The sequence below is a fragment of the Callorhinus ursinus genome, unplaced genomic scaffold (genome assembly GCF_003265705.2).
Source record: "Callorhinus ursinus isolate GAN/ISIS: 27379988/994484 unplaced genomic scaffold, GSC_fseal_2.0 scaffold17, whole genome shotgun sequence".
In the NCBI taxonomy this organism is placed as follows: domain Eukaryota; kingdom Metazoa; phylum Chordata; class Mammalia; order Carnivora; family Otariidae; genus Callorhinus; species Callorhinus ursinus.
Genome location: NW_027397079.1, coordinates 30,535,928 through 30,559,224, shown reverse-complemented (window position 1 = coordinate 30,559,224; position 23,297 = coordinate 30,535,928). Strand labels below are relative to the sequence as shown.

Genomic DNA, 23,297 nt, shown 5'->3' with positions numbered 1-23,297 from the left:
GATTTAATACTTGGCAAGGGAAAGGTCACTTGACAATATTTATTAGCTCATTAACCGTAAGTGTCTTTGCTGCCATGGGAAATATTTTTTATAACAATTCTTTTCTGTTCTACAAGCTATGTTGCAGGTGTCTCTCCATTGTGTAAATGAAATGGTGAGTGTTAGCTCTCTATTAGTATCCAAGATCTATAACTAAATATTTTTTTTTTTCCAGCTAGTGAAAGGAAACATGGTCAGACTGAGTCAGGCTTGGCCGACTTACATGAGACCAACTAGGCGAATATCAGTGTTGCCTGAACATGGGCAGTACTTTAAAAATTGGTGAGTTATGACTATCTTGTTTCCCCTGTTCCAAACCCCCATCCCTAAGAAAAGGGAAAGGAAACAGAATTAACATGCACCGGTGCCAGATACTATATCAGGACCTTTATAGACACTATTTAATATAATTCTCCCAACAGCTGTATTAAATAGGGAAGAAATTAAACAGGGAAGAAATCTCTGCCACTAATAAACCAGATGAGGAAACTGAGTCTCAGAAAAGTTAATTTGCTCGGTCACACAGCTGTTATGTGGGGAAGCTGGGATTCAAACCTAAGTCTATGCTTTTTCAAACACGCAATATTCTATGTTTCAAAAAGTAATACAGTATCCTCAAACATTGCACAATTTCTCATTTGCTTTCCAGAAAAGTCTGAGTTTGGTTGAAGATGATTCAGTCGCAGCACTAGATAAAATGTTACTGGATTTCTGATAAAAAAAGATTAACCTTCTTAGAATGAGGAGCATATATAAACCAAAATGTGCTTTTTCTATTTGATTATTTTTAAATATAAATCTGATCACGGCTTAGCTCTTTTTCATTTTTTGGGAGGGAAGAGGGATCTATCCCACTAGCTTTAGTTGGTAGGGGTATGATACCCATTGATCAAGAAGTACCAAAAATTCATTCATCTATTCATTTCCTGCATTCACACAGGTTTTCCATTTGCTCCCCATTCTTGGTTTGACTAACTCCTAATTATTCTTTAAAACTTATCTCAAGTGCCAACTTTTCTGAGAACATTATCTTTCCTCTCATAGTACCCTATACAATTTTCATTGTTTTGTATGGCTCACCCCACAGTTTTTAATTGGTTCATTTGTCCAGCTGCTGGAGTATTCATTGAGAGCAGGGGTTTTGTCTCACTCATCTCTGTGTTCCCAATACCTAATGGCTGCCATTTAGTGAGTTCTCTAGTTATCGAATGAATGAACGAGTGAATGAATGAATGAATGGTTAATATGATTAGATAATTATTCATTTATTACTATGCTCTGTAATAATATTCCATATGAAGTCTAATATTGGGTGCCACTACTTCGGTGATATTTGAATCCAAAACCCATGACACAATGACAACCCTAGAAACTCGGGGATGAATATATCAAAGACCAAATCAGTTTCTCTCTCTCAATCTCTCTTTCTCTCTCTCTCTCTCTCACACACACACAAACACACACACTTTTTCTCAGTCGGGGGATCAGTAAATCATCCCATTGTTTTGCTTTGAAGGACTTTTGAGGTTCATTTATGTAGGTGTCACCTGGAGAGGACATTGCCTCTACATGACATTTATCCATAACTAGGATCCTGATAAATTGTTAAAGAAAATGTTGTTTATTGGAAGACAGATTTGCCAGCATTTGAGAACTGTCCCATAGTACCTGGAGCTGAGAGCTTATATTCTTGTGAGTTGAACAAAAAGTGTTTGGTAGGAGAGTATGATTAACCATGACAAGCCAGTTGGTTAAGCTTTTCATCATTTTTGGCTTCAAAGTTAATGTCTGTTTAAAATGAATTCAGTCATTTCAGAAGGTGAGAATACAATATATTTAAATAAAATAATCACAGAATGTTAAAACAGAAAGTCTTTCCAGGGTTTTGAAATAACTTAATTTTAAATGATAATTAATTGAATTCTAGACTTATCCTATTCCTTTTGATTAGAATGCTGTGGAATCACTTTTTTTTTAATGAGAGCATTAAGCATTATTTATCTCACTTTTCTCTACTAATGGGGTCTCAGAAAAGGATGTTTCTTCTTTGATTTGCCCTGTCTTTATGATCAAAGAGGGTCTTAGGAGCCCAGCTGAACAGAACGTAAAATGGCTTGTGATTCAGAACCCGGCCTGAGGTTGGTGGGGATGGTAGCAAAGGGGAGAGGAGATGGGGTGCTAACGGTATTAGGGAGAATGGCTCTTTAGGAGAAAACATTCATTTTACAGTTTTCAGGAGAATTTATGAGATAATTAATATTGGCAGTTGTGCACATTTTGTGCAGGGAGTCCTTCAGACAGCAACTGAATGGATGCCAACAGATGTGAAAGTAATAGTCCTTTGGATTTAAAATGCTGTCTACATCTACACAAGGGAGAATCACAAGAGTTCTCCTTGTTCAGTGGATGTTCAGTATGAGCAACTGCAGTTTTATAAATTACCAGCCATTATTTTATCCTTCAGAGGGCTCCTTAGGTTGCCTTTTAGAATTTTTCTTCCTTTCTGGAGCAATGTGCCTGGTAGCCAGAATGACCATATATCCAAAATTTTGAGAGCGGTTCTGATTTAAAATAATCTATCCTGTCGTACACCCCACACATGTTAGATCGTGTGACCAATTTGGGGTTCAGAAAGCATGGTCACCATATATTCAGCCATTCCAGATGAACAACTGCATTCCAGCAATCTCAGACGATTTGATCATCTGTGCTTGCTGTAGCACCCCCTCCGGCTTGGACCCCATGCACTATTGTTCCTGAGCAAAAGAAATGAGGAGAAAAAGAAGGGCACTGCTCTCTCACAATATTACAGGAATACTATTCCACACAATTTTTAAAGTGCAGACAAAAGTAATTTTTTTGTTAACTTACACAATGCGTATTGTAGAAAAGTGAAAAAATATAACCAAGCTAAGCAAAGAAAAACATTCCAATCCTATCAGTTATCCTAACCACAATTCCTTTTTAGTATTTTCATGTGCATATATAAAAACATATTTTTATATCTTTTTTTGCCTAACCAAAAATGTGGTGCCAATATCATTTACAGTTTTTTTCACATTTCTTATTTAGCAATGTATCACAAACATCTTTCTGTATCATTAAATACATATTTACATCATCATCCTTTTAATCACTGCCTAGTACTCTAAATAAATGCAGTAAATTAATTGAGAGTCCTTTGGATGTTGTTATTCTGATGTTTTACTATTATATACAATACTGAGAAAAGGCACGATTTTCTTCACATAAAATATTTGGGTGATGATACTGGACTTTGTCCTGAAGAAGCCTGCAGATCTTCCTGAAAGCTGCCAGAAATGATAGCTTGCTGTAACATAGGAAAGTCTGGTCCTTATATGCCCAAACACATCAATGACACACTGATGAATACTACCTTAACCTTTGCTATCATTTGCCATTGGCTTCTTTTGTGTTTCTTAAGGATTCTCTGGTGTCCAGACCAACTTTCTTGATCATCTCGTTGCCATTATTTTTTTGGCTCAGTGTGGCAAGCATTGTTCTGAGGTCAGTCTATGGTTGAGTGTCTGGATCACATTTTCGGGTGGTGCATCACACACCATGTCTGCTCCCTGGCTCCAACCAACAAGACTTTAAAGAGATTTTTTAAAAGGCTCAGAAAGTTTCTTGGATATCAAACAGCTCTTATAAAAATAACATTTTTATGACTTAAAATGTAAATGAATCAGAAACATATGGATTAAATTTCCTTTGAAAGACCCATGGGTTTAAAAACTGGAGGGAAGAGTGCTTGCAAAATGAGTTAAATTGAGTTTTGCCAAAAATAAAACACTTGGAAAATTGTTGGGGATGTTTTGCTGATCCCTAGGTGTTCATGGGTTCTCCATTCTCTATCTGAAAAGTACTTAGATCTTAAAATTTGGGTCACTCAATAAAATGCATTTAGGACTAGTTCAATGGGCCTTTGGGTCCCTAGTTAAAGAAGTGATATCAGAAAGTCAATTTTAGATCAAATGTATTTGAAAGATGCCTTACTTCTTCAGTATCTCAAAGTTGCCTCCAGTGGCTGTGCGCACGCATGCAGGGTGCATCCTGTGTGATGGGTGATCCAAGAGAATTCAGACTATACTGGTAAGGATTGATAGTATTTATGAAACAAATCCAAATTAGCACCCTTCTCTTAAGTTCCCTTTTCTGTCAGTTACTCCAGTATTTCCATACTCTTCTGTCTTGGATCAGTATCCATAGAAGCAGAGCTTAAGACAGGGGTTCTTGTGTAAGTGATTTACTGAGGAAGTTCTCTCAGGAGAAATCTGTAAGGAAGTGAAGGAAACAGATAAGGCAGGGATAGAAGCTAAGCAAAGATGTGGTTTCAGCTGAAAACCAGCCTCAGCCTGATCTTACAGGGCAGCATGAATAGCTTGTCATGTTGTCTCCCCTTGAGAGTATATCCCACCTCCGTAGGCATTAGTTGTTACCTGCCCTTGGAGGGGGCACATAACCCCCCGGCAGTTGCCGGAGGGGCAGCTCCAGTCTCTGCTTATGACAATCTTTGAGGGCATATTTCCAGCAGGAGCATAACTGTGAGTCTTAACAGACAATATCCACACCAAATGGGGGATAGATGCAATGGGCACATAAGGGGGATCTAGTCAGGGCATCAACGTTTCTACTACATACATCTCTCTTTCTCAAAACCTTGAAGACATCTTTAATTTTTCTCTCTCATGCTTTCCCCAGATTCAATCAAATTCTTTCCGTTTTATTTTTTTGTGGTTTTTCTTGTGTTTATCTTTTTTATCTAATTCCCACTGCAGTCCTGTTAGTCTAGGCTTTGTCACCTAATATCTGGATTACCCTACCCATTTCGCAGCTAAATTCCCACTTTAGAATATCCCCTAACCCAGATTATCCCACACATTGCTGGATTAATATTTTCCTCCATTTTCAACACCATTTTCAAATGTAATTCTTAAATATCTATGGGAACATTTCTCAAAATTTTAAAGATGAAGAGTACATTAAAATTGTGGTGCTCTCTTTGGAGCTCTATTAAATGCTAACATAGTAACCTTAATGTAATGACTTTTTTTTTTTGCTATATCTGATTTTACACTAAAGTAGATTATAATATGGAAAAGTAAAGCTTAAGAAAAATAATTTGAAAAACATGGACTCTATCAATTAACTAAGCTAAAATTTTACTTAAATAAAATGATATATAAAGCACTTAGATCAGTGCCTGATTAAAGCGCACAATAGATATTGCCTAATATTATTACTCTGATACAAGTCTCATAATTGATCTCTCTGGTTACGCTTTTGTCATCCTCCAATAGATGCTTTATAAGAAGCAAGAGTGATTATGTTTAAACCCAAATTATATGATTACATTTCTGCCTTGCTTATATCTTTTCCTTACATATTTACAGGGAAACCCAATGCTTACCTTGGCCTATAAGCACAGCACAACCCTGCCCTGCCCGTGTCTCCAACCTCAGCTCCAGCCATTACCTGACACAGGCTTCCAGCACAGGGGCCTTCCCTTTAATTCCTTAAATGTCAGCCTCTTTCCTGCCTCAGGGTCTTTGCACCTGCTATTTCCTCTACCTGGAAAGGTTTCCTCCCACCTTACCTATCCCTTGCATAACTGATCATCGTTAGGTCTCAGTTTAAATGTTTCTTTCTCAGAAAGTCTTTCCCTGACTTATTCATTCATTCATTCAATAAGTATTTATTGAGTACCTACTCTGCACCAGGCACTATTCTTATCCTAGAAGAGAAAGAAAAACAACTGTCACAGTAAAAAGGTAACAGTTCCTGTCCTCATAGAACTTACATATGAGGAGAGAGGAAAACAAAATGAGTAAGCAAATATGTGTGTGTGTGTGTGTGTGTGTGTGACAATAGAGGTGAGAAGATGAGTGCTAGAGTAGAAGGATTGCTATTTTTAGTAGAGAGGTCAGAAAAGGCCTCTTTAAAAGGGGGATCTTTATTTAAGCAAAGACCTGAAATAGCTCCATCCATGCCACTATATATTCTGCATTTCAGTCTCTTGTGTTTTATCCCTGTTAAAGCTAAGTATTAAAATTGATCATTTTTTTTTCTTCTTTTTGTCTGTTTTCCCCACTAGATTGTAAATTTAATGAGGACACAATCAATTGTCTTATTCACTATTATATTTCCAACATGTTACAAAGTACCTGATGCATAGAAAGCATTCAATATATATGTTCACCCAATGAATATGTGAAGTTGTTTATTATTACTGAAACAAAAATTAGAAATCAGAGTTATTCTTGAATGCAACCTATTCTATTGGAATGAAATAAAATGTTATGTGTGAAAGCACATTGTATGATGACAAAAATTTTGTTCTTAGAAGAACAAAATGAATGGCAATGAACAATAGTTCTGTCTCATACTTTTAGGATAGAGATGGGGCATAAAAAAAGAGAAATACCTTGGTTACCATCTTAGCAGTGCTGTGCTTTCCATCATATTGCAAGAGAGCAAAAGTAGAGCTATAGTCCACCTCTGAACCTTTCATCTCTGTATCTCCCCCACCCCCACCCTATCCAAACATAAAAGAAAGAAAAAGATTACCCACCAAATCTTCCAGGTCTATCTCACTTTCCCCAGAAGATAAAGACGAAGTATGAACAATGATTCATTAAGATCATTTTGGGTTGGGGGCGCCTGGGTGGCTCAGTCTTTAAGAGTCTGCCTTCGCCTCAGGTCATGATCCCAGGTCCCTGGGATCAAGCGGCGCATCGGGCTCCCTGCTCAGTGGGAAGCGTGCTTCTCCCTCTCCCACTCCCCCTGCTTGTGTTCCCTCTCTCGCTGTTTCTGTTTCTGTCAAATAAATAAATAAAATCTTTAAAAAAAAAGATCATTTGGGGTGGATGGTTGGGAATTAAACCAATCAAATTGCTTATTCATTTCTGAAGAGTTAACAGACTGAATTATATAATTTTCCACTTTTGTGGAAAATTACCCCTAGATCTAGCAAGAAGCATCCTTTCCCTGGGCATTGTGCTTCTGAAAACTCCACTATGCTCTCTAGCTGAGCTCCTCCTGATGGCCCTTCCGTCTTGGGGCCAAAAAGATTTGTTCACGCAGAGACCATACCATTCCCTTCTAGACCATGCTTCAGGGATTGGAACCTCAGAATTTTTTGTCCAGACACTTTCTGGGCCTGTGCAAAGTCTTTACCAAATCCTACTTCCAAAGAGCAGTTTGCAAAGCTGATCTCTACACCCAAGGAACCATGACCAAAGACTGGCTACTGGTGGGGTGAGTGCAGAACTCCAAGCTGGTGTGTCCACGTGCATGTTCTTGAGGTCCCCTGCAGCATAGGATGGAGCCCAGCATGGGAAGAGGAGGGAGAGATTCAGGCTGCAGAGTAGGGCTTGGGTGAAAGGGGACTGACTCTCTCAAAGCTGCCAATATTTGGCTTAGAACTCTAGGACACCTGGTTTCTACATTTGAATCTAGCCTTTTCACTTCAAACGTGTGGTATTGGCAGAAGTGGGGGATCAGTCAGCCCTTGTAGACCAGGATCGCTTGGCTTGGATTGAGTGCCTCCAAGCTCATAGTATAGAAGTGTCTCCATCTACACTCTTTCCCTGGGTCTTGCAAATGTTAGGGTCAGGCTGTTTACTTCCCAACCTCAGACCAAAAGTTTAATTCCTTCTCTTTTTTTTGGATTCATCATAGACTAAAAGGAGAAACTTTGTGTAGTCTGGTAATAACTCGATCTAATGGTGCTATGTACAGAATCTTTGTGTCTCCCTCAAATTCACACATTGAATTCTTATTTTCCAATGTGATTGCATTAAAAGGTGGGAACTTTGGGAAGTAATTAGGTCATGAGGGTGGAGCTCTCGAGAATAAATTACTGTCCTTATAAGAAGAGACAGGAGAGAGATGATTTCTCTCCCCTCCATGTAAGGGTACAGCATTAAGGTGGCCATCTGCAAACCAGAAAGAAGGCTCACACTAGACACCAGGGTTAGCACCTTGATTTTGCACTCCCCAGCCTCCAGGACTGTGAGAAATAAATGTTTGTTCTTTAAAGCCATCCAGTCTATAGTGTTGAGGCAGCCTAAATTGACTAAGACAAAGAGAGAGATATATCTTAGGAGAAAAACCAAACCATTAAGCCCATTCAAAATTTGGAAACCTAAAAGGTAGCCATATCTTTGTACACACTGGCCTATGACTAAAGAGTACCAGCCATAACAGGGCTCCTGAGAGCATCACACCGGTGCTGGGAGAGACGTGTGGGATGTGCCTAATGGAGGCATCATTTCTTATAAACACCTGCACCTCCCTGAGATCTTTATTACAGGCCCTTTTCCTAGACTCCATCATTCTTCCCTGTGGGAGAGACTTGGGAATTACAAAATATCCAACTAACATCCTAGTGTTATTCTAAGGAAGGCTAAGAAGACAAATTAGGATGGTCTAGGCCAAGAAGTCAAGGGAAGTACAGTATCCTGTAAATTATTCTAATGGATGTATTCAGAGAGAATAGTTATGAATTCATTCAGATTACTGAGGAAAAATGATCTAGCAAATTGAATTCCAGGTGGGGTGGGAAGGTTCACAGTTTGGTCAGTGCTTTGCTAGAGACTTGAGACATGTGTAATATTGTTTTATTTCATATTTCTTTGCTAACTAAGGACATTAAACATTGCATAATGTTATTTACTGACCTTGCACATTTCCTCTTTTGTAAACTGTTCAATTTTTTGCCTATTACTATTGCTGGTTTTGAGTATTTATTTATTTGAATAAGCGTTTTGTAATTTTTATCTTTTATCTTTTTTTATTTTTCAGTAAGCTCTACACCCAGTGTGGGCCTTGAACTCACACCTCCAAGATCAAGAGTCGCATGCTGTACTGACTGAGCCAGCCAGGTGCCCCTCTATATCTTTTAATTTTCCATATTTTTTTAATAGAAGAGGTTTTACATTTTGTCAATTTATAATATTAAATTGTGATAAATTGTGATTTATCTTGTGCAAAGTCTGCTCATTAATTGGGACAAAAATAATCCTTAACAATATTTGGTCTTTTAGCCAGGAGTGTGCTATATAGCTATATTTCTTTCTTTTTTAAAAAAATATACGTTTTAATATTGAAATAATTATAGATACACATTCAGTTGGTAAGAAATAATACAGAGAAGTCCTGTGCACCATCTACCCCAGTTTTTGCCAATGGTAACATCTTGCAAAGCTACAGTAAGAAAGACAAAAAGGATATTGACATTAACACAGTCAAAATGCAGAACATTTCTATCACCAGAGACTCCCACAGGCTGCCCTTTTATATCCACAGCTCCTCTCTACCACTCATACCTTTCCCACCCCTGACAACCACTAATCTGTTGTTCATTTCTACAATTTTGTCATTTCAACAATGTTTTATTAATGGAATTATATAGTATGGAAACTTTTGGGACTGGTTTTTTTCATGCAACATACATTTTAAAGATTTATTCATGTTCTGTGTATTAATAGTTTGTTCTTTAAAAAAAAAAACAACAACCTTTCTAGGTATGCAATCATGCATTTTACTTCTCTGCTTGTATGTTTCTTCATTCCCTTTCTTGCCTTGTTGCCCTGGGTAGAACCTCCAGCACTATGTTGAATGAGAGAAGGGAGAGCAGCTCAGGAGGGCTTCACCAGTAAGGATAATGTTATCTTAAGCTTTTTGTAGGTGCTCTTGATCAAGTTGAGGAAGTTTGCCTTTACTCTTATTTTTCTGAGATTTTTTTTTACGATGAATGAGTATTGAATTTTGTCAAATGCTCTTTCTGCATTAAGGTGATTATGAGATATTTCTTCTTTAGCTATTAATATTGCAGGTTACCTTGATTCATTTTTTTTTTATATCTAATCAGTCTTACATCCCGGGAATAAGTCTCACTTGGATATGGTGTATAATTCTTATTTATTGCTGGATTTGATATGCTAATATTTTTATCTTAGTAAGATTTTTTTGGTGTCTATATTCATAAGAGATACTTGTTTGTAGTTTTCTTTTTTATATACTGTTATTTGTCCCAAGTATTTTTGTAATTTTTATTTATCTTTTAATTTGATTGTCTAATATAGAGAGGCTTATATTTTATCAATATATAATATAAATTTTGATATTGGGGTAATATCAGTTTTGTAAAATGAACTGGAAAGTATTCTTTTCCATATTTTTAGAGTTTGTATAGAATTGCTGTTAAATCTTTTATAGAATTCTCAAAGGAACCATTTGGGCTTGGAGATTTTCTTTCTAGGAATTTTTAAATAGTGAATTCAAATTTTTAAATACTTATAAGGTTGTTCAAATGATGTATTTCAGATCAGGTGAGTTGTAGTAATTTGTGTTTTGTTTTTTGTCTAAGTTGTCAAATTCGTGTGTGTAGAGTTATTCATAGTATTCCCTTATGATCTTTTTGATGTCTGCAGTATTAGTAGTGATAAACTCTATTTCATTTCTGGTATTGGTAAGTATTTTTTCTTTGACAGCCTTGTTTGAGGTTTGTCAATATATTGCTCTTTTCAAAGAACCATCTCTTCGTTTCATTCAGTGTTTTTTTCCGATTTCAATTTCATTGACATCTGCTCTTATCTTCTTTCTTTTGTTTTAATTTCCCTTCTCTTTGGTTCTTGGGGTAGAGTTTAGATTACTAATATGAGACTTTTCCTCTTTTCTAGTGTATGGATTTGGGCTATAAATTTCCCTGTTGGTTCTGCTTTAGTTGTGCTTTACAAATTTTGATATGTTGTGTTTTCATTTTCATTCAGTTCAGTATATTTTTTATATTTCTTTTGAGACTTCCTCTTTGGCCAATGGGTTGTATAAACACTTGTTGTTCAGTTTTCATGTGTTTGGAGATGTTCCCATTATTCTGTGACTGATTTCTATTTTGGTTCTGTGGTGGTTGGAGAATACATTTGTGGTACTTCAATTCTTCTAAGTTTATTGAGGTTTGTTTTATGGCCGAGGGTTTATTTTGCTATGTGTTCTATGAGTACTTGAAAAGAACACGCATTCTGCTGTTGTTGGGTGCAATGTTCTATAAATATCAATTAGATCTTATTGTCTCATGTTATTGTTGAGTCCTTCCATACTTTTATCGGTTTTTCTGTCCTCTATCATTTGTTGAGTGATGATGATGAATTCTCCAACTATATGAGTGGATTTGTCTATTTCTCCTTTCAGATCTATCAGTTTTGCTTCACATATGTTCTAACTCTGTTGTTTGCTGCACACTCACTTATGACTGCTATGTCTTCTGGGTGGATTGACAGTATTATCATTATATGATGTTTAACTCTGTCTCTGGTAATTATCCTTGTTCTGAAGTTTACTTTAATATTGACATAGTCATTCCTGCTTGTTAAAAAAATTGTTTTCATGTATATTTTTTCCTTCTTTTTACTTTGAAGCTGACTGTATCATTATCTTTGAAATGAGTTTCTTGTAAATAACATAGTGTATCATGTTTTTAAATTCACTATGCCAATCTTTGTCTTTCAGTGGTTGCTTTAGTTATTACATTATATGTGTATAATTAATCCTAGTCTACTGGTGTGTCATTTTACCTATTGTCTTATTTTCTTTTACCTTCTCTCAATTTTTTTTAAAGATTTTATCCATTTACTTGAGAGAGAGCAAGTGAGAGAGAGCACGAGCAGGGTGGGGGGTGGGGCAAAGGGAGAGGGAGAAGCAGACTCCCTGCTGAGCGGGGAGCTTGATGAGGGACTCAATCCCAGAACCCTGGGATCATGACCTGAGCCTAGGGCAGATGCTTAACCAATTGAGTCACACAGGTGCCCCTACCCTCTCTCATTTTTAATATAATTGTCTTAAATCTTCCCTCTAGATACACTTAGAACCACACCAGTGTTACCATTTTTGCTTTAAACGTCAGTTATAAAAAGTTAAACTTATTATGTTTACTCAGATTTTTCTAACCATGTTCTTTCTTCTTTACTGAAATTTCAAGATCCCTTCTATTGTCATTCCTTTGTGTTCAGAAAACTTCATGTAGCCATTTTTTAAGCATAGGTACACTGGTGGTAAATTCTTAATTTTATTTCATCCTTGAATGTCTTGATATTCCTTTTATTCCTGAAGGATAGTTTCCCTGGATGTAGGATTCTGTATTGACAGTTTATTTCTTTTAGCACTTAAAACATATCTTGCTGCTTCCCTGTGGTCCCAATGGTTTCTGATAGAAATCTGCTATCATTCAAATTGGTTTCCCCTTAAAGATAGTGTATATTTTTCTTTGGCTGCTTTCCATATTCTTTTTCTTTAGTGATTAGAAGTTTAATTATGCTGCATCTTGATGAGACTCTCCTTGGTTTATCCTATTTGGGATTCATCAAGCTTCTTGAATCTATGGGCTTAGGTCCCTTGCAACATATCCCTTTCTCAACTCCTCCCCTACACACAACCTTTCTCTTCTCTTTCCAGCAATCTAATGGCACAAATGTTAGATCTTTTATTATAATTCCACAAATATGAGGCTCCGTTTAGTTCTTCCAGTCTATTTTCATTCTGTTGTTCAGATTGGGTAATTTTTATTGTTCTATCTTCCTATCTTCTCATTCTTTCCTCTGTGTCTTCTGTTCTGCTGGTGAGCCCATCCACTGAACTTTGCATTTCAGTTACTGTGGTTTCCAGTTCTAAATTTTCTATTTGGTTCTTCTTTATAACATCTGTTTCTTTTCCAAGACTTTGTAGTTTTTCATTTGTATCAAGCATCATCATAATTGCGATTGCAGCGCTTTTAATCATGGCTCCTTTAAAATCTTTGTCAGATAATTCTAACATGTTTGCCGTCTCAGTGTTGGTGACTAATGGTTGTCTTTTTTCATTTGTTTTGAGATCTTTCTCATTCATGGTATGATTAGCTATTTTTTATTTAATTCAGGACATTTTGTATCCTGAGACTGGTTTTATTTAAGCCTCTATTTTAGCTGGCTTTGTGTAATATCTCTCTGGCAGTGGAAAGTGAGATACCACCTTCTTACTCTCAGGTGAAAGTATAAGTCCAGGTTCCCTACTCAGCCTTATTTGCATGGAAGGGAGGGGGATCCTTGTTATTGCTGGGCAGGCTTCAAGTCTGGTTCTTCCCATTGTCCTACTGGCAGCATCGTAAGTGTGGCTTCATTGCCAAAGGTTGATGGTAAATGCCTTGGCTCTTCATTAAGCTTCTTCTAACACCACTCGTTAGGAGGGGAAGGAATGCTTCATTAATCCTGGGAAGGTGTCCCAGACTTTCCAGGTGGTGTCCCCTAACACTGAAGGCTTCTTTACTTCTCTGTGGGAATGAAAGAACTTCCTTCTTTGACACTACTTCTGTAAGGGTGTTGGGACACCTTTTTGCAACCTCTTGAAGTCTAGACTTTCTACTTACTTTTTACTGACATGGGTTGGGGCCCATGCTTTTGCATTTGGCTGGAGTAGATTATCTAAAAGTATTCTCTTTCTAGGCTGCCCGTATCCTGTTTTTTTGGCTACAGAATGCAGATTTGTTGTGGATGGATTTTTTTTTTTTTTGGTCTGGTTTGCATTCACAGGTTGCCAGTTTCTTTAGCTCCAAAAAGTGGGATATAGGAGATAACAAACAAACAAAACCACCAACAAATTCTCCCACTAATATACATGAGCACATGAGAGGGGGGAGGGTCAGAGGGAGAAGCAGACTCCCTGCCCAGCAGGGAGCCTGATGTGGGACTCAATCCAGGGACTCCAGGATCATGACCTGAGCTGAAGGCAGTCGCTTAACTGACTGAGCCACCCAGGCACCCTGTCATCTAATTGTTAGTTGATTTTCATAATGCAGTTAAATAATAATCAACTTTTTACATTTGCCCAGTAATCTGATGATGATACACTATTTTGCATTCTGTTTTTATTTTTCAAGGCATTTTTTTTAAAGATTTTATTTATTTATTTGACAGAGAGAGACACAGCGAGAGAGGGAACACAAGCAGGGGGAGTGGGAGAGGGAGCAGCAGGCTTCCCGCGGAGCAAGGAGCCCGAAGCGGGACTCAATCCCAGGACCCTGGGATCATGACCTGAGCGGAAGGCAGACACTTAATGACTGAGCCACCCAGGCGCCCCTTTTCAAGGCATTTTTACATGTTTAATAATTTATTTTTTGCCAATAGAAATAAAAGTTTGTCTTTCTTCCCTTATAATTGCATATATTTGTTATCAAAATTACAAAACATAAGAAAAAGAAAAAAGCTACCCATAATCTTATCATGTTAACTTTTTAAATGTATTTCCTGTTGAGCTTACTTATTTTTTTATTTTTGAACTATAATTGTGACTGTATGTATATTTAATTGGTGTTCTACTTGACAGTTTCCCAGAAGTCTTTTTTCATGCCATTTAAAATTTTTAATAATCACGATTTTGAGTACTGTGAAATATTAAACAGTTGTTGTATTATGATTTAGTAATTTATTAACCTATTGGATATTTAGGGTTTCTCTCAGTGATATTTTACTCACCCATATTTGTTTCAATTCCAGAAGAAAAGTCCTAACTCACTGATACTTTGTGTCTCTTTATGTGATGTGACTGTAGCAGTCTTATATGTGAAACTCAGGAAAGAAATAACTGGGGTTCAAACAGTCAAATATGCAGGTTTGAAGTATAGAGGTACTTTAAAAAATTTACTTTTGAGTATAATTGACACACAATGTTACATTAATTTCAGGTGTACAACATAGTGATTCAACTTTGTATACATTACCTTGTGCTCACCACATTAGCTACCATCTGTCACCATACAGCACTATTACAATATCATTGACTATATATCATTGACTATATCCTCTATGCTGTGCCTTTTATTCCTGTAATTTATTCATTCCATGACTGGAAGCTGGTATCTACCACTCTGCTTCACCCATTTTGCACATCCTCCCACTCCCTCCCTTCTGGCAACCACCAGTTTGTTCTCTGTATTTATAGGTTTGATTCTGTAAAGTTACTTTTTTTTAACTGCCACAGTCATTCTGAATCTCACTGATCTTTCTTAACATCCCGAAAATGAAACACATATCTGGTTCCCTATATAACAAAGTAGAAAACACACTGCATCCTGGTGTCCAAGACCATTGCTTATAAAACTAGACTTCCAACTTCAGCTTTATTCTCTCACAGAGTATCATTCCGCTGGGAGAACAGTCATCTGAACAACCTCTAAGCCGGGTGACATTGAACTTCTGAAACTGAGTCCATGATCATGTCTGGTGGGGCAAGAGCAGGCATGGCAAGAAATCCCAAGTCAGGATAGCCAGTTAGTCTCCTAGCAAGCTGGAACACAATAGATTTTCCTTAATTTTTCAGCCTTAATATCCACTATGTTGCTCTGCAATATGATGGGGGTCTTTTCACAAAGTCCTACAAGATCTCTATGTCACTTAGGTGAACACTTGTAACTCTTGATGTTACATTAAATATTTTAATGGCATGCTGGGTTTAGATACAAGGGCCATTTCACAGACCATGAAGTGTACATCCAATATATTGAATTTAAAAAGCCTACTGTTGGGGCTCCTGGCTGACTCAGTTGGTAGAACATGTGACTCTTCATTTTGAGGTTGTGAGTTCAAGCCCCATATATTGGACATAGAGCTTACTTAAAAAAATAAATTAAAAAAATCTATTGTTGGTATGAAACACAGGGTGATGGACTTCAACAACTAAAGTGATTACATACTTCTCAAATTACACTGAAAATATAATTGAACCAGTACTACCATCATAAACCAACACATGTTTAAATAGAACTTGGGGTTCTCCTAGGGCAGCCATCATGATAGTTCTTCCAAAAGTGTTTGTGTTTCTCATCTGGCTGAGCCAAATTCATTGTTTATTTGTTTGTTTGTTTTTATATAATCCCAGTTAGTGATGAAAATGAGAACACTTAAAATACATAATATGTCAAATACTACAGCATGAAAATGCCTTTTGACTGAACTTTTTTTTTAACTAAAAGCAATTCTGCAGTTCATAAAGGGATACCCAAAGATTATATTCATTCATTTACAGAATACTGATTGAGAACCTACTATGTATCAGGTGGTATTCTAAGTGCTATAAACAAGGCAGAGAAAAATCACTGCAGTCATGAAGTACATCTTTTTCAGAGTCCAGAACTAATGAACACTGTCTTCTGAGATAAAGTTGGTAAAGCCAGGAAGAAAATTATTGTTGGAGAAGGAACCTAACAGTGGAAACTCTTTATGTTTTTCTTCTGGGTTAATCTCTACTTACTTAGAGTGAGCAGATACTGAGATGTCACAGGAGAGCATCAAAATCTTCTAAAATGAGAGAGGGAACCTATGGGACAGAGTCCACTGAGGCAGGGACCAGTGAGCAAGTTTCAAATCTTGTGTATGTTGGGAGCTGGGGAGGTTATAGGTCACAGAGAGAAAGGAAATTGTTTAAAAAATAAACAAAAAAGTCAAGACTGGTTGGTTATACTCCACAAAAAACACTACCATGTATGAAAGAGAAAAACAAAGTCTTAATTTTCACTAAAATCTGGATACAAAGTACAGTTTTAAACCAGAACAAGAACCGAGTAATGACAAATAGAAGCAGAAGTCAAAATGCTGGGTTTTATGGCTGGTTTGGAACTATGAAGTTTCTCAGGCTTTTTGAATTTTGTTTTTATTTTTATTTCTTTTGGGGTTGGGGGGTACTAGTAACCAACATTTCAGAAACTACAAATGGGCTACTGGGATTAAGGAATGTTTATGGAAAACTAAGGATCCAATACTGTCCTATTAGATCTTTTAATCCAGTGAGAACTGTCACTAATTTAGAGGGTCAATCCTATGCTTCCTATTGCGCTTCGAGGATTAGAAAAAGACTAGAGCCACAGCTTTGGAATTATTCTGTATCTTGTCTGGATAGGAATAGGAAAGTCATTGGGATCTGGCCAAACTCTGTATGGGAATTCAGACGAGAACTTTGAAGAAAAGAAAACAGATTAATTTTGTCCAAGGAAGACAGACAAATAGGAGGAGGGGGGGGGAAGAGAACTAGAGCATAGGATAGATATAGAACATATTAATTTGCACTCTTTGAAAAGTGAGTCTCTCATCACATCCTTGAAGATAGTACTTGGACAATTTACCATGTTTGTGTTGAAAGAAGACAAGGAAAAGGAAAGGTTGCCAAAAGAGATTTAGGAAAAGTTGGGAAAACATGGAGTTTCATAAACTCTCATGTCATTAAATACTACAGTTTGGTTGGAATGTTAAATGAAAGGAAATGAAATAAAGAATGGCTCACTATTTGGTTGCAAGGTTGCCTATCGATTTTTGCCAAACTACATACATGCATTACCAAAAAGATGCCCTTCTACCAGACTACTCGAAGCATCTTTTTTGAATTATGTTCTTCACATGGTTTGGCTTTCTCTTTCTATTCTTTCTATTTTAACACATCAAGAGCTATTTTTCTTATATGCCAAAGGTTTTTTTTTTTTTTGCCCTTTTAGATGAGGGCAACACTGATCAATTTCCCTTAAAATCTTAAATGAAAAACTGAAAGTCATGAATAGATAATTTCTCTGAGTTATATCAACTGTCAGTCATGATGATCTAAATATTCATCCTCAAAGTGTGAAAGAGTATTTTGGAAATGTCTAAGCCTTGAGTTGAACAAAAATCTCTCTGGTTTCCTCCATAAGGAGGCAACTTTTCAATGGTGATCTCAAACTGAAGAAGATAGGAATGGTTTCCTGGCTTATCAGCATCACAAATATTAGCTGGGCACAAAGAGTGATGTAATCACTAGATATAATCTGACACAAGAGTTTTATCCTGGATGCTTACAGCCTCCCTGTGACCTAAATTACACACACATGTACACACACATACAATTTCCAATGACATCAGTCAAAACTTCCTGTGAGCAACTGGGAAAGAGACTTGGCCTAGAATTCCAAGAAACCCAACCTGAGGTTTTAAACTATACTCATTCCCAGTGCTTTGCAACTGATTCATTTTCCAACAAAATTATCACTGTCCCTGGTTCCAATAGCTAACAGAAGGGAGAATTGACTTAAAAAGGAGAAACATTTTGTTGAAAACAAATGACATGACTCTGTGAGAACATTTCAGAGGGGCCCCAAAAGATGGAATCCAAAGGTGCTATTCTTAAGATCTGTCAGATTACCTGGACACAGATGTTCCATGTAGCTAAGGTAGTGGGTGAAAGTGAGCAGGGGTGGGGGATGGGAATGAAGAAACACCAATGCCTCCTCTTTGCTTCAGTCTCATTTGCTTTCCTGAAACCAAAGCTTGATTTGCTCTTTGGCTCAAGGAGCAGAAGAGGACAAAGGAAGTCACAGTGCATTTCCATTTCTTGTCCAGTTTCCAGTCCCATGTCAGTAGAGTTGAACCTTGGATGGCCTAGCAACATCCCCACGGAGGTCTGCTTGGCAAAGAGAGGGAAGACACTTGTGTTGGAGGACAGCCTTCTGTAGCTTTCCACCCACAAACTGTCCATCCCCTCTGACCTCTGTCAGTACTACAATGGGAAGAACAAGATAAAGAAAACACCCCTTCTCATCAAAAAGACAAGAATCTTATACATAGCAGTCAACAGACAGTGCCTCCTTGCCCAATGTCCAGGCTGGCAACAAAACAAATAAAAGCAGCCCTGTGACTTGAACAGTGGGTGGTCTAAGTCCACATACACGGCAGCTTCTCCATGACTAACAAATGTCACAATTAGTGGAATACTGGGTCAATCATATGAAAATATCCTTTAAAGATAACATGGTTTAAAGTCACCATTACTGACAGACCAGAAGGCTTATCTCTACTAGATTTTGGATTGCATTATAATGTGAAAATATTTAATTGCCAAAATTTATCTACTTTTTCAAAATAAGGTTCTGAATCAAGGGTGCTGAAGAGAATTACCTGTAATACAGTGAGGTATTTTAATTTAAGAGTAGCCAAGAAAAGAATTCAGATCTTCTGCTGGTTATTCCTGGTTTAATGATTCACCTTTGGTAGACACGCTGCTTGTGTTGGATTACACACAAATTGGAATGAAGTCTAGAAAGTTTTGAACAGATTGTCCCCAGGCCATGTATGTCCTTAAGTAAGAATCAACTGTCTTTTGCTAACAAGTAAGGGATAAATGGGAGAAGAATTAAGTTCCTCAAGATTCTAGAGAAATCTATGGATAAACCCAGGCCTTCCACCACCACATTCCAAACAGCCTCATCTGAAGGCTCTGTTTCTTACTGAGTTAGCCTGGAAGTCTTATCCGGAATAAAGCCTAAGAAAATCCAACATTGTGGAGAACTCTGGGGCTTGCAAAGAATATCCACAGTGGTGTGGAAACTCCGCTTTCCAACTGAACATCCTAGAGTTCTGAGACTTATTTTAAAATGGAGCAGGGCAAAGAGAAAAGTGTAGACACAGTCTCTCTCTCAGAGAGAGAGAGAGAGAGAGAGCACAAAGGGAGAGTGAGAGGAAGAAGCCAGACCCCCTGCTGAGGAGAGAGCCCGTTGTGGGACTCGATCCCAGGACCCTGAGATGATGACCAGAGCTAAAGGCAAATGCTTACTGACTGAGCCACCCAGGCTCCCCACTCTCTCTCTCTTTTTATAAAGAGCTAAGAAATATAGAATAAAATGAGGGAGGAGAAACTACAATAAATCTTGAAAATGAAATACTTAAATCTTAATGCAATGGAAATATTTAGAATAAAAGACACGTAGGATGTAGTTCAAATGGGACTTGGAGTAGGGAATGTATAAGACTAAATACCTACATACATACACACATATATACATACATATATACGTAAATGAGACAGCACCACTTAGTGATTACAACTTCAGATTCTGAAGTCAGACAGATAAGACTTTGAATTCCAGTTCTGTCATTCATCAGATATATAGCCTCAGGAACAGTACTTAAAACTCTTTCATCCAAGTTTTTTTTATTTATTAAAAAGAATAACAAACCAATCTCATAGATGCCCATGAAGCTTTTCAATGAAATGATGCATGTACACAACTAGGTTTGAAGACTGGCACAGATTAAGTGCGCCATAAATGTTGGTGTAAGTTATCTTGAAATGAAGTAGTCAGAGTCTAAAGGAAAGTGGGAAGAAGGGGCAATTTTTTTGGTGGGCAGTAGCAGGAAGCAATTTATATATAAGAAATAGTATGGAAAAATGCCAAAAGGCATGGTGGCCACAAATTACCTGAAAAAACATATTAGTACACATGACTTGAGAGTAGGAGAGATTATTGCTTTGGGGTCATCATAGGAAATCTGGGAAAGATCATCACTGCATGAAAGTACAAATTATATTGACAAAGGAGAAAATTCTTTCACTGAAAGCTATGAGAAATTACCATCTTTTCTCAGGTTCTATTTTTGGGTTACTACCAATTCTAAGTTACTTAAAGCTTCATAAATTCATTTGGCTCTTTTTCTTCTATTTGCATTTCTTGATGCACAGATTTTGATCATTTGACTAACTGCTAACATACCATCAAAAGAATGAAGAGATTAAAAATGAACTAATCTTGACTTCCTAGGTGAGTATAATGGCTATCAGGGGCAGAATAATGAATCACAACTTCTCCATCAGAAAATACACTCTGACGGCAGAAAAGTTTGATTTTAGATTCTAGTGATGTCCTTAGACACTTTACCTGAAACTTGGTTCTGCCCCAAATACATATGCCTGATTTCATGAAATGATGACTTTCAGGAATTATAAAGTATAAGCATTGTGCTAGGTAGGGATTAGGGGTGCAAAGGGAAATGTATAGTAGTGGGGAGGTAATAATCAAATATGGTGCTAAGGAGACAATAAACTAAAGTTAAAAAAATCTTAGATATAAAATAAACATAAACAGAGCTGTGTAGATTGAGTGGGGGGAAAAGTCATCACTGAGGAGACTTATAGTTGAGACATAAATGATGAGAAGGAGCTAGACACTCCAAGATTGGAAGAAATGATGTTCTGGGCAGACAATACTAAGGCCCTGGGCAGCAATCAGCTTTGTGTGTTGGAAAGACAAAAAATGAAGTATGTTCAAGGCATAAAGAAATTAATTAAAGAAAAAATTATTAGACTATACATTAGTTAATATTAATTAAGCAGAGTAAATTAGTGTTATTAACTTATTGCAGTCTGCCATAAATTGATATTATCTAAATTGATATAGTATCAGCTCATATTATAATACAGGAAATTTATAATAGTATTCTTCCTATTCCATCCCCCCAATCCTTTCTGCTCTTGTTGTCATATCTTTCCTACTGCATATTTATGCATATCACAATAATATTTTTTCTTTGAAAATCAATTGTTTCAAATAATTCAGAAAGAGTAAAAAAGAAAAAAAAGAGAAAATGTCATATAGTTACCTAAATATTTACTAATTCCTGAATCCTTTCTTCTTATGGATCCAAACTTCTAACTGATGTAATTTTTCATAAGCCTGAAGAACTTCACTTAGCACCTATTGTAATGTAGCATGTTGATAAAAATTCTCAGCAAGCTAGGAATAGAAGAGGACATCCTCAAACAGATAAACACATCCAGAAACAGTGCTATGGGTAACATGATATATGATGGTGAAAAACCAAATGCTTTATCTGTAAGTTTGGGTACAAGGCATGGATGTTCACTCTTAACCTCTTCTGTTCAACACTGTACATCAAGTTTTAACAAGTGCAATTAGGCAAGAAAAAAAAGACATCCTTATTAGAAAAGATAAAGTAAAACTGTCTTGATTCATAGACAATATGATCATCTATGTGGAAAAACTAAGGATTCTACATAAAAGATGTGAAAAGTAATAAATGAGTTTAGTAACTTGAAAGATACAATGAACAAATACAAAATCAAAAATTGAAATTCAAAAAGCTATTTACAATAGCATTAAAACAAGGAATACTTGGGTACAAATCTAGCAAAATACTGTAAGATTTGTTTGCTGGAAGTTGCAAAACATGATGAGAAAAATTAATGACCTGAATATATACAGAGCTATATTGGTGATCATGAATCATTAAAGACCTGTGCAATTTAAAATTTATATATAAATTTACCTTGATAAAATTTTTTAAAGAAGGAAAGTGAAATAAAAATGTTTTTAGTCAAACAAAAATGAGGTAATTCATTACTAGCAGATGAACACTAATGGAATTACCCAAAATCATTTTTTCAGACAGAATTAACAGGTGTTGATGAAGATGTGAGCTCATAAGCCCCAGGCAGCAATGTACATTGGTACAGTCTCTAAAAACAGTTAGGTCTTATCTATAAAACCAATGTTCCAGCAATTCCACATCTCTCTTTACTTAGGACTATATATTTGTAATATATAGAGGATATTCCATGTGCGTCTGCAGTTCCCAAGGAAGATGGGAGATTTTAGACCAAGGACAGAATATAAGAAGTAAAATCTCCATTTAGATGGTGAGACTGGTAGGTTCTATCACATGATGGAAACTGAGCTGGGCTCCTGAGCACAGCTGATGATGAGGGAGGGTAACCAGGGAGGGGGTGGTGTAAAGGGAGAGCTGCAGACCCCCAACAGCACTATGCAACCTTGCTTGCTTGCCGTATCTACCCCTACTAGCATCCACACAGTCACAGCTCCAGACTTGCCCAGTAACTTATTAACACTTGCCAATCAAAGGCCATGGAAATACTTCCTGGCCATCTCATTATTTCATTTTAATTAAAACTAAGTCTGTTCTCTGATAAACCAAAAATCCACCACACTGGTTACAAATGGCACCTTTCTACATCAATTTTTTTTTTACTCAAATCCTTGTCTTTTCTTTCTAAAGCATTTAATCAGCATTTACTATGTTCCTAACACTTTCCTGGCACAGCAGACTGAGCACAACGTTAGGACAGCAGCAAAGGCAAAGAGACTGACTGAGATGAATGAGAAAACAATATGCTGTTTGGGGAATTAAATGTAATCCAGTCTCACTGGACTTTAGCGGGAAAGGAGCTGGGTGAGGGATGAAGCTAGAAAGGTAGGTCAACCCTGGACTGTGAAAGATTTCACACATATGCTTGGATTTTCAACTTTTTAAAAAGTAGTTGTCATGGGTTTTTACCACTTCACTCATAGTTATAAAGATAGAAGACTCCAATCACTTTTTCTTTTCTTTTCTTTCTTTCTTTCTTTCTTTCTTTCTTTCTCTTTCTTTCTTTCTTTC

At 36.9% G+C, this 23,297-nt stretch overlaps 1 long non-coding RNA gene across 9 annotated transcripts in view; it reads right to left on the bottom strand.

Moving 5' to 3' along the window:
• LOC112834678 (uncharacterized) overlaps positions 1 to 23,297 on the bottom strand; it is a 161,636-nt gene that overhangs the window by 39,467 nt on the left and 98,872 nt on the right. For 8 of the 9 annotated variants that reach the window (XR_012381154.1, XR_012381153.1, XR_012381155.1 and 5 more), the window contains one exon: positions 3,078 to 4,334. The exons of the other annotated variant lie outside the window; for it this stretch is intronic. This is a non-coding gene — a long non-coding RNA (uncharacterized lncRNA). Of the gene's footprint in view, positions 1 to 3,077; positions 4,335 to 23,297 lie in introns of those variants that run through there. 9 annotated transcript variants of the gene reach the window in all.